Raw genomic sequence first — 17,279 nt, 5'->3', positions numbered from 1 at the left:
CTAAAATTGTGCTTACAGTTTTATGTACTAGCAAAGATTGATGGATCAAGTTCCAATTCGAATCCCAGCACGCACTCCATTATGTTCTCATAGGCGATTTGATTAACTTAACCAACAATTCGTTCTGGGCCAGCAGCGTGGTTGTACCGCCGCCTAACCCTTTTTCATTGTGGTAGGAGACCTGTAATGGGCCGATAACGGCTTCATATGATGATGGTGATGAATAACAGAGATTTATGGAATTCAACGGATTAACTATTATCTGCTCACAAGATTGATAAAAAACGTTTTTTGAACAATTGCTGAGTATCTTTTCAGTTTCTTCACAGTAGAATCTACATTACAAACCGGTGGTAGAGACTTTCCTTTCTTAAGAAATCTGTAAGATAAAACTTGTTATAATCAAGAATCTTGCGTAATGAGCTTAGCGGTGCACAAATTTTATCTGATTTTACCACTCTCAGTTTATTAGTAAGTCAATGAGAAGTTAATTAACGTTCAGTTAGTGGTAGGCTTCGAATAACCGTAAGTTCAAGACTACCAAACTTAACAAGTCAAATTCCTTATAGGTATGGAAATTTGTTGCGTTTGCACGAAATTTTATATCTCGGCAACTTTAAACCCGCGTCTTTGAAGGCTTGTTTGTTGTACATATACTTTTCATTAGATTGACACGCATATTACACAGGCAAAGCCAGCGGTTATACACAAGTGTGACTGCGCGAAGTACTACTTCCACAAAAACATGAAGCCAAAGGAGCTTCAATCAATAGGCTATAACATTCTATTGCTGGACGAAAGCCCTGCCGATGGGAAGACGGGTTGTGGACGCAGTAGATAGAAGTAGAAGCGTAAGGGACGGTGCTGCCCGTTTTCCGTTATATTGCCTAATTCGCCTCGTATCACACCCGTGGGGAGAAGAGGGTTCGTGACAATTGCAGTCTGTTCTGCCGGCAGGGCGCTTATGTATTTGTAATACGAGGAAACTGTTAAATAGGCATGCAGCGATCGCCTACCCTATTAATTATAGGATTTAAATAGGAGAGTTTGTGCCACCAACCGGACCGAACGTGGTTCAGTTTTACGATGTAGATAATATTATAAGAATTAGATATGACCTTAGATTAATAACCTTGGCAAATTGTAATTTTATATTCTAAATGTAATTCATAAAACAAATTGGATGGGATAAAATAAGTCGTTATTTTATTCCATAAACCCTTCTGCATTCCAAAATATTACTAGCTTGCAATCCTAGACTTGTTTTTGTGTCGAAACAATGTAACGTTAGAGTAAAATGGAACTAGCGCAACTCATTTTAAAGTTATACACATTGTACTACTGATTTATACTTTACAAGATTTAAATTCATCTCTCGAACACAATTTACATATTGCATGAACGATCCTCTTCTACAAAAGAATATAGAATCAATATAAGCAGCAAAATTGCATTTTATGTCATGATACCGAACCGAACCGGTGGTAGAGTACACACTACACACGGACAGACTTGACGTTTCAAAAGTGCTAATATTAGGCCTACTTGAAATAAATTAATTTTGAATTTTGAATATTTTTGATAAAATATACATTCTCCTACGTCATGGGGCATCTTTTTCTAAACTTATAATCTGCAGTTCAGTAGTAGTTTTTAGTCCAAGAGCTCGTCCAGCGAAGTACTACTGCTATATTTATTTCTGCCATCAAGCAGATTTCCTGTATTCTGGTCTGAAGGGTGCAATTACAGTCACATTAGGCTGGTGTTGATCGACAAAGGAAAGCATGTTTTAGGACGTGTTCTTTTCATTCTGTGTAAAGTGTTGCTGTTTTATTGGTTGCATTTTTACCAATATATATATATCTACCTACTGGCCGTATCCGACCACAGCGACTCTTTCTAGCTATTATGAGCGTACCTGATGTGCTCTCAAGTGACTGGCATAATCATTCTTTGTTTTAAATGTGCGATCACATTGACAGCACGTCATTACTCCACCAATTATATTGTAATATATGGCCGGCGATGGTCTGGCCTTTATCTCATTACGCATAGCAAAACCATTAACATGGGCCCCGCTTGACCCGTCAAGTATAACTATTAGAAAAAATAACCTGAAGTGTTACGCTATAATCTCCGTTCCCATCTCAGATATAATTACGTACTTTACCAAAAGGTGTAATTGCAGTAAAGGGATATATTTTAGAGTAATAAAATACTTTTTACCCTAACAGCGAATTGAACTAAGAAACATTAACCGTCATTAAACACACTAACCACCAGAACAACAATAATAAACCCTTATATTAAACTCGTAACTCTGCAGAGTCTAGCTAGTCTATGATTTACATACACAACTACCTACTCTGTACAATTGTACGCACACACAAGTATGATAAATGAGCACAGATATTGTTTTGTCAGTTGAGCTTATCTCCTCAACTGCACGCATAACGTTTGCCAGATTTATTTACTGTATAAGTCAAAAGTTACACACGCTATAACTTTACTTTATGGTTATAATTGACTTTACTATGGAACTTTATATCTGCTATTCTTCGCCCGCACGCTTGTGCTATTTGGTTACACTAGGCGTTCTCTCTATTTACTTATTACTCGACTTCTAAGGGGTGTAGATGGTAATCATCATCATCAATCCATTACGCATACAAGGCCCCGTGCCTTGTATGCGTAATGGATTTAATTCAAAATGAATTTAATGCGTAATGAATTGTCTCCTCTTAGAATGTGGAGAATTTAGGCAGTACTCCACAACGCTGCCGAATTGCGAATTTGTATACTTCTCACGCCTTTGAGCACATTATGGAGAACTCTCAGGCACGCAGCTTATAAACTTCGTCAAATCATTAAATGCCAAATAGATTTTTAAGATCGGACTTGCAGTTCCAGAGATTAGCGCATTTTAAAAAAAACATGGAGTTCTGAGGTAACAAGTATAAAAAAACTACAACCACGTTTTGAAGTCGTTTAATAAAAAACATGATGTAACGATAATTTATTATTGAAGTCGTCTATTAATTACGTGTGCAAAATTATTGAGAATTCTAAAAGTGAGTGTAATTAAATTTATAACATGTATAATATATGTAATATATGTTAGTTTAGTATTTTTATTGTCATTGCTACATATGCTCCTCCTTATTTTCTGTGCCTCTTAAACCATTGGCTGCGGGGAACAAATCTCTATATAGCGGTAAAGTAGCTAAATTGTATACGCTCTGTTGTGATTGTTTTTCTGATTTCTCTATTTCTGTTGATGTACAATAAAAGTGTATTCATACATTATTACAACCTAGTCAAGCTAATAAAAGCAAAAGTAACAATAGTAAAAAGGATAGCAAGAGCTGTCCATTATGTTCACGATTTGTGTGGAACCAAATGAGCACCATTACATATTTTCCGTAACCTTTTTAATTGAATTACGGATTCTTCAAAACCACTTACGGAATTTCCGGAATTAAATCAAGCGGCGCCGATACGGCAGTGCGGCTGGCGACACGCCAAGCGCGAGTCCTGCTTCTACATTATTATTGTTTTAGACTTCCGCAAGCCCATTGGGCCATGAGCCTTGATAACAATAGATGTTGTCTAATAAATAAAATTTAATTAAAAAAAAGATTTTAGTGTAGTTCTGACGGCTGAAATGTAGTCCTGACGGCCGATTGGCGCAGTGGTCAGCGACCCTGCTTTCTGAGACCAACTCCGTGGGTTCGATTCCCACAACTGGAAAATGTTTCTGGGATGAACATGAATGTTATTAGTGTCTGGGTGTTTTTTCTGTATTTTATGAGTATTTATGTTTATTATTCATAAAAATATATATCAGTCAGCTTAGTACCCATTACACAAGCTACGCTTACTTTGGGGCTAGATGGCAATGTGTGTATTGTCGTTAAAAAAAAAATTACACGCACGTGGGCTTAAGCCCAGGTTCACCTCAGATTGACGTGCTCCTTATATGCCCTGCGAAGTGTTCCAACTTAAGAGATAGATATCCTATCTCAATTTATATTTGCAATATTATTTTATTGCGAATTATTTGTTCATTATCTGGAAATAAGTCGTCTAGATTTGTAAAATACCATATCATTAAAAAAAAAGAATTTCAATTATCCCTGACATGAGTTATAATTGGTCACCGCTATTAAGCTATTATTTATTATGATAATTTATCTTTGAGGTATGAGACCGTCTCATTGTGACCATTCTAATGAGCAAAACACAACAAACAACTTCTTGACTTCGAGGTGCAGTTTTGGAGGTCCAAGCTTTTTATTTTAGGCTTTCTAACTAACTTTTTACTTATACACCTTGGAATTTCAAATTTGCATATAGGTGGGTACTTTTACATCAGGATGGATTTCTTATCCGGTATTTGACATATAATACGCAACACAATTTAGGTTTATAACTAACCGTATTATTTTCATAGGCTAAGGCTAGTAAAAGTATTTATTTTGCTCTACACAAAGTCTCGTCGCCATTGCAATATAAAGGACTCCCTCAGCTATAAAGGCCACTTCAACTTTCAATCACGAACGCACTTCGCTGCGACCTCGTTGATCACGTTTCGCCGCATTAAGACTTCTTTCACTTACTGTGAACAGAGATAAAATGGGAAAGAGCGATTTAATCGTGATAGTTTCTACTTGCTTTGTGGTATAGATACTGTTTTCAAAAGTGATTTCTACCTATTTACTATTTAAAGTTATAAACTAAAACTAATCTTGTGTATGAGTGTGTATTGAAGAGTGTGCGAATTATTTATGTTTTAATATTGTCTTGGAGCGTTAATATTTGACGTCCGAATGGCGCAGAGGGCAGAGACCCTGCTTTCTAAATCTAAGACTGTGGGTTCGATTCCCACAGCATGAAAATTGTTTGTGTGGAATGTTGATGAATGTCTGGGTGTTTATCTGTATATTATCAGTATTTATGTATATTATTCATAAATATTCACCCGTAATTTTAGTACCCATAACACAAACTATGCTTACTTTATGGCTTTAAGGAGATCAGAGATGTGCGCTTTGTCTTAATATATTTATATATTATTATTTTTATATTTAAATTTCACTGTTGCCATATGATAACGACAAGGAATTCCAGGAGGTATCTTAGTGCCTCGTGAGGCTCAATACAAGACTGAAATGTAAAGCTAATGCATCCGTATTTACCTATATCCCACCACCCACAGACACAATGTGAAAATGCGCTATGAATAAATTACAATTTTAGTTATTTATTTATTGAAAACAATTCAATCAGTGATATTATAATTATTTGCTTATTTGTCATATTTGCAAAAATATTAATAATTTTAATGAAATAACTGGCACATGTCAAGTTTAGATTAAAAGTTGAAATATTTAACCACCTCAACAAACTTACTGTAACACATGATAATCAGTTAGTCAATTTCATTAATAGCATTTTTTATATATGCATGGCTCTTAAGTATCTTATCTTGGTAAAATTTAATATACATTTTATCCCGAGAAAATAAAGAGTTCACAAAGGGTAAACGCAGACGAAGCCGCGGGCATCAGTTAGTATGTTATAAATAAGTTATGACGGTATATAAAATTATGCATTGGAAGGTCTATGCATATATGTAGGAAAAATTCTCGCCCTATCATGATTCCATTAAAGAAATAAGTAATTTAAGCAAATTGAGCGCCACAAAGCAGAACAACGTGACCGATGACGCGCGATATAAAGCGCCTACGCGGTTGAAGTTGAAGGGGCCCTCGTCGCCAAGCCTGTACTCCATATTAAAAAGTCGACGCTATTTTACCCGATAATGGCATTTCCTATTTATATACTCATAATATGTAATTGGACTGTTTTTATTAGCCGGCGGCTATAAGAAAGCCGTTAAAAGAAGAAGAAGAAGGGTGTTAAAAGTTTAAAAGTTTGTCTGTGACATCGAAGGGTGGCATCAATGTAAAGGTGTTTTCTTAATTTGAAGAATTTTTTAATAAAGATTGTTAAATTCTAACGTTTTTGTCATTTGATGTCCGTCCTACATTCGATATATTAGTTGAATAACGTCTGGGCACATCCTCCTCTTTAATAGGAGAGTGGATGTTAGCTTATTGAACTCGGGACCTCCATTCATAATACTTGAGTGGAACAACTGAACCAGAAAGGTCATCAAATTACCTATCTGGTTGGTACTGAGAGTTTCTCGACACAATACCTAACAAAGTTTTGTTCTTATAAAAATAAAACACGGGACCTCCCGACCTTTAGTTAAACCTGGTTACCTCTTAACCAACGAGGCAGTACTTACATAAATTAAACTGTATTACAATACTCGTTCAATAATCTCCACTTGTGCCCAATATACAGTTCGTAGGTACTGACCTACAAGGCGGGTGTAGGGCTCAAGTCTCAAGACTATTCAATAATACTGTATCGAGTTACACTGGGGTAGTGTTTGCTAATTGGATACGGTAAACGATCAATTCTAGCTATAATAGCATTAGGGCTATACCAATATACGAACAATGCAGCTACCTTTCAGCATTGTTGCAAAGTTGTATTCCGGTACGATTTTTGCCATCGTATTTTGTCTGTATGACACATAATCAGCACTCCGGTCTTACGGGCGTGGTTGCCGGTGTACTTACAGACACACGAGACTGAGCATTTACACCTCATGTTGGTGTAGATGACACTTTGAATTATGTGTTCCTGGTATATCCTGCGAAGTATTGCTCTGTTTATAGATGATGGTTTACCTCTTAACATCAGGTAGTCCAATGAGTAAATATGATATGACAAAACACGCATCGCCAGCTAACAACATAATAAGAGTAGCTTACGTTATGGGTACTAAGACGACTAACGAATTTTTTTATGAATAATATGTATAAATGCTTATAACGCACAGATAAACACCTAGATACTGAAAGACGTTCATGTTCATCACACAAACATTTTCCAGTTGTGGGAATCGAACCCAAATCGCTTTTATAATGTCAGGATGGATAGATTTACGCTGAAAGTGATACTCTCTACGTGTTGCAACTTTCGAGATCATGTTTAAAGTGTACATCCTCAAAGGCTCTTGACTGAGTGCCCGGCAAGCGCGTGCTTAGAGGTCGTTGTAATGGATTCTTTGCTATACACACATTACAGTACTGACACCATGTGATTTTCTGTGTTTGCTCCGAACTAAGACCAACCCCAAACTTAGTGAGGCAAATAAGTAAACTTCTTTCAACTTAACGACATAAGCCTATTACCAATGCTTATGTTGTTTTATAGTAAAAGGCTGAGAAAATTAATTTAAAACTAAAAGGTAAATACATTCTGTATAAACCCAAACATAAGTGAGGTAAAAAAACATCTGAGTGGATATTGGATAGAAGCAGGGGTTATGCACCTTCATTATATATTATGAAAATTAAGCCTCTTTTACAAGACTCTATCAATGAATAATTGTTCATAACAATTATTCATTGGAAAATCAACATCTGCTGAGGATGCTTCGGTGTCGGAGTGAAACGTGCCTATGTACCCTACATTGTTATTTGTTTGGTGTGGAGTAAGTTGAAATTAAAAATTATTGAACCATACAGATTCTCCAGCTTTTCGCGGAGTATAGCACAATAAGCTTTTCATAATCCGAGTTGATAGCCTTCTTCGTTTTTAAGTCGATTATAAAGCCTTTTCAATGATAATATACCACCAGCTTAGGGATAGAAAAACAAGGCAAATTTACATGTCTGTTAATTACGAGTAACCTAATTAATTAAAAAGCAAAGTTTGAGGGTCAAAATGAGTTTTCATTGAAGTGAACTCAAAGACACTCACTCACTTCTATCAAAACAATATATATTCATTTATTTCGGGTAGGTCTAATATAAAATAACTTTTGAAACGTCAAGTCTGTCTACTTGTGGCGATTCTAAAACCGGTTCGGTAGGCAAAAATTGTATACATTGTTTTGTTATACTTTTCTTTTTTATGTACTTTTTGTGGTGTGCAATAAAAGTATATTCATTCATTCATTCATTCAGACTCTACCAAGGACAAGCTGGCATGAGACTCAGCAGTTGCTCTTTTTCAACATCAACATTCTTCCATTTAATAAATATTAATCATACAAATACATAAAAAAATATCCTATGACAATATACACATCACCATCTAGCCCCAAAGTAAGTGTAGCTTGTGTGGTACTAAGATGCTTGATGCTTGTTTTTATGAGTAATATACATAAATACTTATAAAATACAGATGAACAACCAGAAACTGAAAAAGATTCATGCTCATGACACAAACATTTTCCAGTTGCGGGAATCGAACCCTCTGCCTTGGACTCAAAATGCAGGGTCAGTGCCCACTGCGCCAATCGGCCGTCTTAAATTAGTTAACGATTAACTTATTAAAATACGAGTATGTTAGTAAACGTTGTGTGCTAGTAACAATTCCTTTTTCTAAGTTAGTCCTTATTAACTACCTCATGGCATGGGCCATGCAATCAATAACGTTTGTGCTTTTATATGGTCAGTAAAAAAAAAATTGTAATCCGTTTAGGGTTCAAAAGTTAGCCCTGTGTAGGATTATTTGCTTATGAAAATAATCTAACCACATAATGTTATTATCAAAACAAAAAGCGTTCATTCAAAACTCACTTACACACAACGTTAACTAACTTTAGTTAGTTCTCGCAGCTAATGTGATCCAAGCTAAACTAATTTTAGTTTTTAGTTACGTACAGTTAATGAACTTTATAGCATAATCTCAGTTAAAAAAGTTACCATGAAGTTTCAAAGCTGCTTGTGAATTTCATTAAAGGGGTGGACAGTTCTACATAAATTAACTGCAGGTCAGATTTTGCAATTATGCTGTTGCTTGAAGTGTTCTTATACAACGCCTCTCACTTAATATTAAAACGTTACCTGTAGAGACATTAAAGTAGTACAAAGTTTAGTTTGCTCCACCCATCTCAGTTAGCATCATCTATATGGAATGGCTTATCTCAAAATAAAGATCGTTATTCATGTCTACCACAGGTACCTACTTATAAAGCGTTCATACATAGATGTTTCGATATCATTATGAGATGATGGTGATAACAAAATCTTAAAACTGAGCTTAAAATTAAGCTTATTAATAGTTAACCTACTGCTTTGCTGATCTATCTAGCTTAGCGTGCGCGCGTCTACAGATCATGAAGTCTTGGGTTCGAAACCGGGTCGGTGTTTTCGGGCACTTACATGTGATAATAATCCCTAAGGCTCACCAACCAGCAATTTGGTGGGCCAATGTTTTATACCTACCTTATGAGGAAGAAAAAAACACTTTACAAATTTCCATCTTCACAAGGCATACTATTCAAAGCTTTGTCAAAATAGGGGTCCAAAACATTTTTATGCCTAAAAAAATATTTTTTTCAGGCATAAAAATGTTTTGGATAGACAAGTATCCTTTATCCATCTTCAGGATGCAAGGTATATAAGTGCCAAATTCTTAAGCTTTGAACGAAGCTTTAATGAAGAAACAAACTGTTACACTTTTGCATTATTATTGTATAGTGTATTAATGAAATATTAGTGTAGATCGCCCTCAACGTAGATGTTATACAACCATTATTTAGCCTTGAGAAACTAATATAATGCTATATCCATTACGCTGACGTGCTGGAGATCTGACATCTTCTAATTAGACTGTCGCCATCCAGGGCGAAGGCTGACGCTTCTATTTAGGAGCTATAATATGCATTATATACAAAGAGTACTTACAGTGTTCAGGATAGTGAAAAAGTTTTTTTGCGAAAAAATTTTTTGGCGGGATCAAAGTTTTAATAAAAAAACACGATGGTATAACCTACGTAACATCAGCTGTGTTTACGTTATACAAAAGATTACGGTTTACGGTAAGAAATAATTGATGTGTAAAAAAATAAAAACAAAACACACACAAGCCGACAGCATTTTTTAGGGTTATAAAAAAAAAAAAAACTATTAATATAATTTTTTTTGAAATTAGAATGAGTTATCAATATCGAGTGGTAATGGTACTCGTACTTTGTGTGTCTTAGTATTCCTTTTCTAAAAGACATTTTGTTATCCAGTCTTTCTGACTTATTAGTGATCACGAGGTACTTGGTTTGAATGGCTTGGAAGTCAAAATTAGTTCTTCTGATACCAGCCTGGAGAGTACTAGAATGTAATTATAATCGGTAATCAGAATTTGAAAAACTTATTTTTAAAGCTACTTCTGTATAAAAGGTTTTAACTAAAGAAGATATTTGGGTATGCATTATAAAATGGGGTATGCAAGTTCATATAAAAGTCCTGTTATGATTAATTGTATGAAATAATTTAGGTATCATCATAAAACCTACAAATTCATGTTCCACCTATTTTTTTTATCCCTAAGAGATGTTGAGTTTCGCCGTTTTTAATTAATTAATTATAACACTTGGTAAAATTCAGCAGAAACATAGTTATCATATTGAATAATTAACGATAAGGCCTTCGCTAAACTCCACTCAAATTAGAGCATGGAAAAGTTAGTTTCATAAAGTAATTTATGTTTATAGCTGTGAAAATACCAGTGTACTAGTGGCACTACGTACAACGGAAGGTTCCGGCCGACCAAGTACAGAGACAAGCCCAGAGAAAGAATAAGAAGAAGAAGCTGTGAAAATAGTCAATGAAGAGATGCACTCATCTAACCACATTTTAGTATTGGATATAGTAGATACTTCCGAACCTCAGGGGCATTGATTCAAAATTAGTCATCATGCCTACCGAGGAGTCGTTTTTAAATATGGAAATTCTTGAATATCACAGTGAAATATATTTTATTTGCATTGCATTAAAGTATCGCGGAAAATAAGAAGACCAATGCAGGGTTCAGTTTGTTTCAATTAAAAATAGTATAAAACCCAGCTGAATAAAAGGCCTCTGTCGGTGTGATCGTTTACCCAAAGGACAATAGCTCGCGACTTCAGCTGGAATTTAAATCCTTTTTATAATTAACCGTCGCAATTAACAATCGCATTTTGACTCCGTAATGGGGTTATGGTTGTGATTTATTGTAATGGAGGCGAAAGCCGTAACCGCTCGTTATACCCTTCTTTGACTTTGAAAGTACTTTCATTCTTGAGTTTTTTTTCTTTATCGTGGAATATTTAAATTTGTGTTTAAAACATGGTTATAAATTTTTTATAACATTTTGTTTGATTTTTAACATAAAGGTGATAACTCTTATAATCTTCATCACCATCATCAGCCTTTAAGAATCCTAGTGCTGGTTGCAGTCGTCCTACTTCGTAAGAGAGAGATTGCGTGAGCGTGGAGTTATATATATATATAACCAGGACCGACGCTTAACTCTCTGGAGAAGTAACTAAAAAAACTAGTTAACTGACATGTAAATAAGCGGCGGCCAGAGCTTGACGAAAATATAATTTGAACTACGCTGGACGGAACCAAAAACTTCGCACGGAGTTTGCATAAAGCTTTTTTACCACTCTACCGAAAATGAAAGCGTTTCGGTACGATGTCGCGTAGTAACCCATTAGGGGTTAAATATAATAGCCATACCCTTTACTGGTTAGCCCGTTACCATCTTATACTACATCATCACTTAGCAGCAGGTGAGATTGCAGTCAAGAGCTAACTTGTAGCGAAATAGAAAAAAAAAAAATTATCATTACCATGATCATCTCAATAAATGGATATTCATAATGAATCATAATCATAATGATCAACCCATTAACGGCCCACTACAGAGCACGGGTCGCCTCCCACAGTTAGAATGGGTGAGGCCATAGTCCACCACGCTGGCCTAGTTCGGATTGGTGTACTCCACACACCTTTGAGAACATTATATAGAACTCTCAGGCATGCAGGTTTCTTCACGATGATGTTTTCCTTCACCGTTGAAGCAAGTGATATTTTAATTACTTAAAGTGCACGTAACTTAGAAAAATTAGAGGTGTGTGTGCTGATTCGAACTCGGCCCCCCGAAAGTGAAATCGAGTTCGCACCAAATGCGCTATCAACGCTTCTATTATATATATTAAATGTTAGACAATAAATCACACATTAGACGGCTTATATTTTTTTTAAATATTAATGTAAGTTTATAATTATTATTTTTGTCAAATTATTATTTTTAGATTGGTATTATAATAAATAAATACAAATACTAATTGCGAAAAAAATAATGGTCATATATTTTCTACTGTCCCGGACTTATATACAAAAGCGACTCGCTTGCTATACCCCTAATCAGTTCTTAAGCAGCATCGTACCGGAACGATAAATTACTTCGCGGCACCTCCTCGTCCGTAGAGTGGTAACTAGCTACGGCCAAAGCCCAGACTAGAGTAAATTCTGAATTTGTGGATTCCCAAATAGGCCCTGCCGTAGATCTAACTCGGGACTTTCATTTATTAAACCACAGCGCTAAAACTATAGCGGTACCTAATTACGTGTTTCGGTGTCGCCACTCTAGAACTTTTGAATCCCACTATCAGTCCTTAGAGCTATGTCCCCGCCCATTTTAGCCTTGTAACTCGTAGCCTTAACACAAGATTGCTCGCTCGAAATCGAGGAGTCCTTTTCGACTACGAAAATACTTGAAAGTCGGTGTAAAATGCTCTTATTTGCACTTAGTTAAAGCTCAAATTTGCATAAAAATCTTTAGCTTGGGCTATGGCAAACTGTTTGTAAAAAAATATCGGAAGTACAGGCAGTACAGGCACATTTGCGACTCTAAAACGAGTAACCTTAGGTCCATTGTACTTTGACAATGCAGAGTTTTAATATTCGAAAACGACTGCTCGATCATGTACTAAGGCTACCGGTAGGTAGGTAGTGATTTATAGTAAAAGCCATAACTGTCGTTTTCCCCTCCTTTGTCTTTCGAAGTACGTGCCTTCTGAAGTAAGTTATACTCGTAGAAGTTTGCACCGATTAAGAGTATAATTAAGAAACTTGGGCGCAATCGATACGAGATTAATGATTTGAAGCGCTTTTTCATTGCATCTTTTCTATTCGATGAAAAACAATTCCTCGTGAATTAAAAAAAAAATTCTACCTATCTTCGTAATACTGGAAATACAATTATTTGAATGAATGAATACACTTACTTTTATTGTACACCAAAGAAAAAAAAGCAGTTACAAAGATATAAATACACTTGGCTGTAGCACTTCCCCGGCCGAGCACTGTCACAAGGGTGGGGCCAGTGAAAAGTTGTTAATGACGATTAAACAACTAAGCAGTAATCCCAGTATGATTTAAAAAAAAACTTATATCTATTATTAAATGATAATCTTTAAAACCCACCCTGAAAACAAACGTCCACGGCGACCTCTGGTGGCTTATTATGGCTTTAAAAAATATCCTGAAGTGTCTGCCCTGAACAGCTGACTCTAAAATGGTAAAACTGCATTGCGTACGTATAACTTCTGGGTACTTTTTTAGGTAATATGTTATACCAGAATGTAGTAGCAATCGTTGAATTTATATTATTATTATAAATGCCGAAGTTTCGGTTTGTTCGTTTGCTTGTTGTTTTAGCTAGGTACTAGTGGGTGGCATGCGGTTCGCATTTCTTGATGAAACACATGGTCCTGATTTCTAGATAGAGCCAACACTATTGTTAAGTATGTATTTTGTTTTGTAATAATAAGTTCTTTGTACAAGGTATTAGGAAATTGTCCGACCACCCTCGTACATTGGAGTGCACGTTTAACCATCGTCTCCGTCCCGATTATTGTTATTGTGTGATAGTCGCCTTAGCCCACCAGCCCACAATTGAGCAGCAGGGGTCTATGCCATAAAGTCCTATAAATAAATAAATATACTACGACAATACACACATCGCCATCTAGCCCCAAAGTAAGCGGAGCTTTATTTATTTATTTTATTTATTTATACTCTTTATTTGTACACCACTCAAGCAACGAAACAAGACAAAAAAAGAACAAACACATGAAGAATGAAGCAGGATACAAAAGGCGGCCTTATCGCTAAGTAGCGATCTCTGCCAGGCAACCTTAGGATTAGGAAAACTAAAAAGAAAACAAATAGGTGGGGTACAATATTTAGTACATACATACAAATATCTACATACTAATACATAAACCAGACTACACAAATAAAAAAAAATTAAAAATACTATTGATAAATATAAAAAAATAAATATACTTATACATATCCTAATATACCATAAATACTTAAATATGAGTTTGAGTAGATAAATAAATAATAATAGTCGTCTTTACTGAGCGACTAGCTAATGAGCCTTAACAGCATTTTTAAATATGCCCAATGACTTCGACTGTCTTATGATCAATGGGAGTGCATTCCACAATTCAGTAGCTTTGACAGTGAATGAATGCTTATAAAACTTCGTTTTGTGGAACGGCATGCTCAAAGTCAGCGCACGACTCGATCTAAGTTCCGACTGCACTCCAAGAAATTTAAACTTCTCCTTAAGATAAGAAGGAGTCTTAGGATTAAATAACACACAGTACAGAAGTGAAAGTACATGAAGATCCCGGCGACGGCGGATAGGGAGCCACTTAAGCTTCTGACGAAATTCAGATACTTGGTCATATTTGCGTAATCCAAATATGAACCGAATAGCTAGATTTTGAAGACGCTCAAGTTTGTTAAGATAGTCCTCGGTCAAATTAAGATAGCTAGCGTCCGCATAGTCGAGAATAGAGAGAAAAAGAGAATGTGCTAACATAACTTTAGTCGGGATTGGAAGAATGGGTCGCAGACGGCACAGCGACCTAAAAGTGCCAAAAGTCCTTCTACTCAAATCCCTGACTTGCACAGACCACGATAACTCTTTATCAAGATGCAAGCCAAGATCCTTTACAGAGGCACAAAACGGAATTGTGACACCATTAAAATCAACACTAGGTAGATTTCCCCAATCAACCCTTGACCGCATACCAGGGCTTCCAATAATAAAAGCCTGAGATTTTGCTGGATTAACCTTAAGTCCATACTGCCTGCTCCACTCAAAAATTTCATTAAGATCGGTGTTAATAGCAGCAACAGTAGAACCAAGGTTACCAAGGGTTGAATGGCGATAGATTTGGATATCATCTGCATACATGTGATAGAGAGAAGAGATACGTTTGGAAATTGAATTAATAAAAATAGCAAAGAGTAATGGAGATAACACGGATCATAACACAGAGCTTGTGTTATGGGTGGATAAATATTTTTTATGAATAATATACACAAATACTTATAATATAAAGATAAACACCCATACACTGAAAAACGTTAATGTTCATCACACAAACATTTTCCAGTTGTGGGAATCGAACCCACGGCCTTGGACTAAGAAAGCAGGGCTGCCCACTGCGCCAATCGGCCGTCGCCTATGTCCAATATGTAGCTCTCCTGCGCCCAGCAGGGAACATTAATCGATGACGTTTCCTGCAATACGCATTCTCCAAATCGCAGCTGGTGTTAAATTTTAAAGTCTGATGTTTATGTTTAAAATCCACCAGGGGAGGTTTGTAACATAACGTTATACAAACTGTAGTCGAGCAAAAGTAAGAAGAGTCAAGAAGAATGTTAGCCGAATACCGGATAAAAGGGCAGGGGGTGTTGTGCGGCTATAGGTCGGGATATATTGTTTAGATATTAACTTCTCAGAAGTTGTACGCGGACAAATTCGCAGGCTACCGCTAGAGTAGATAACAAGAAGGATATCAAAGAATTTTAATTCCACTTTGAGAATACATTATCCAAGCTGAGTGAATTAATTATACCCACTGTTGAGATCTCTTAACCTATTCTATATAAAAATACTTCGTCTCAAGTATTCTCAGCCCGCTTGAGAAATTCCAGGCTTATTATGAATTCTTGTTGCGAATGTTTCTTGCTTTTATCATGATAATGAGCTCCTTTTTTAACTGCAAAAACTATTCTTGATGAGCAATAGTTAGTCATAATACCAAGTTAAAAAAACTAAGTTGACTAAGAAAGCTACCTAACGTTCATAAAATATACCTTTATAATCAAAATATAATATTAGTATATTTCAAATATAAATAAAATAAACAACTTGAACAATGAATGAACTTTTTTTCTAATGGAATCACATAAATATAAACGAATGGGTATCTATTGGACGGCTGATTGGCTCAGTGGGCAGCGTCCCAGCTTAAGTATAAGGACGTGAGTTCGATTCCCACAACTCGAAAATCTTTGCTTGATGAACACGAATATTTTTCATCGGCTGGGTGTTTATATGTATATTATAAGTATTTATTTATATTTTTTATTACAATATTAATCAGTCATCTTAGTACCCATAACACAAGCTTTACTTAAATTGGGGCTAGATGGCGATGTGTGTGTTGGTCGTAGTATGTATTTTAATTATTTTTTTATTCGGGTAAACAATAATACTATAACAGAAGAAATGTTTACACTCCTGTAAAACATTTCTACTCCACTGAAGAAAATGCTAGATTTGACTTTAGAACGTATTAAAGAGTTTTAGTAAAAAAAATCTTATAATTTAATTATTAAAATTAATCAATGCAATTGTTTAAATGAGTAGGTATTACATTATAAGTTCGATCTAATTTAAGTAATTTGAATACTTAAAATAACGAATTCTAATAAAACTGTTTGAACTCGTATATCCAGTTCGATATTCAAATCAAGCTTCACAAATAAACGTTAAGCTGAAAACAAATTCAATTCCAATTTCTATTTCATGGCGACGCAAGCAACAAACAAAGTTGATAAAACTACTTACTCTTTTCCATTCACAATCCACAAAGCACAAGTTAACTAAACATTTCAGTCCACAGAAAAAAAACCACAGAACGCTTTCCCGGACCCGTTGCCCGATCGGTTGGTCGACTGATCCACGGTTTGAGAACGCGTGCACACTCGACGCAAGTCCGCGCCTATCTGGTGTCCTGGTAACATTTCGCCCGTAGCTTTGCTAGGGTTTAATAGTTAACACCTTTTTCAGGAATTCTATACAAGGAAGGTGTTGTACAGAATAAAAGTGTGTACTAAAAAATAAAGTATAGTAGCACCTATTTCCTAAATCCGATTCCTTGAACGGTCTTTTTGTTATACGCGCTGTTGTAATGCGGATTTCAGCATTCAAATCCGATATATAAAAATATCTACATACTCGTAATATTAGACAGTAATTTCATGGTAAAGTTATGCCTCGATCTTATGGTAATTTCTGGCCACGGTCATAACGAGTTCCTTAGTTTGATT

At 35.7% G+C, this 17,279-nt stretch overlaps 1 protein-coding gene across 1 annotated transcript in view; it reads right to left on the bottom strand.

Annotated features, from left to right (window-relative positions):
* The window catches only part of LOC120625199 (leucine-rich repeat-containing protein 24-like), a 52,878-nt gene extending 36,038 nt beyond the window's left edge, over window positions 1–16,840 (bottom strand). Inside the window, exon 1 of the mRNA XM_039892183.1 lies at window positions 16,798–16,840. The gene's annotated coding sequence lies outside the window, so the exon portion shown is untranslated. The remainder of the gene's footprint in view (window positions 1–16,797) is intronic.
* Between the last annotated feature and the right edge of the window lie 439 nt (window positions 16,841–17,279).

This window comes from Pararge aegeria, chromosome 7 (assembly GCF_905163445.1).
Source record: "Pararge aegeria chromosome 7, ilParAegt1.1, whole genome shotgun sequence".
In the NCBI taxonomy this organism is placed as follows: domain Eukaryota; kingdom Metazoa; phylum Arthropoda; class Insecta; order Lepidoptera; family Nymphalidae; genus Pararge; species Pararge aegeria.
Note: the sequence above shows the minus strand (reverse complement) of the source record. Positions and strands in the feature narration are given on the sequence as shown.